The sequence below is a fragment of the Populus euphratica genome, unplaced genomic scaffold (genome assembly GCF_000495115.2).
Source record: "Populus euphratica unplaced genomic scaffold, PopEup_1.0 scaffold810.1, whole genome shotgun sequence".
NCBI lineage: Eukaryota > Viridiplantae > Streptophyta > Magnoliopsida > Malpighiales > Salicaceae > Populus > Populus euphratica.
In genome coordinates, this window is record NW_011500677.1 from 36202 (window position 1) to 36918 (window position 717).

A 717-nucleotide genomic window follows, 5' to 3' on the forward strand; every position below is an offset into this window, starting at 1 on the left:
TAGTAGTAGTAGTAGTAGTAGTAGTAGTAGTAGTACTAATAATAATAATAATAATAATAATAATAATAATAGTAGTAGTAGTAATAATAATAATAATAATAATAATAAAGAAAGAGAAGAAGAAGAAGATGATGAGAACTTGGAGGTGGAAAATTAATGTAACGATTAAACAATAATAATAACAAATGTCAAGGTTAGAGGTTCCACTAATGGTATATCAAACAAGTATAGTATAAACTCTTATTATTGAATTGGAAACCACACACAAAGGAGGTTCCAATCAGATTATATATTGTTAACATGATTACATTAGTCATCTTATTCAATTAATGCTAATACTTGTAAATCTCGTCAAGCATTCATGATTATAACTTATGTTAACAACAAATCAAGTTCCTTTCATAGCTCAGGTGTCGGTTATACCATACATTATGGGCTATGAAAGTGCCAAGCATTTGGTGTACCAAGTGTTATACAACATAAATCAAGATTAGTCATTTAACAAGCAAAGTATTAAAGAGTGAACAAGATAACAAATATAAAACATGTTAGTATCAAACATTAAAGTCCATATTAAGTTTACATTATACTTATTCTCACACCATTAGTGTAACCTTTTCACCTTGACATAATTAACTTAGCTAGACATAATAAAAGAAAGAAAAATAAATAAACAAAATAACAACATAAAAGTTAACTAAGTAAAGGAAAGGAAAT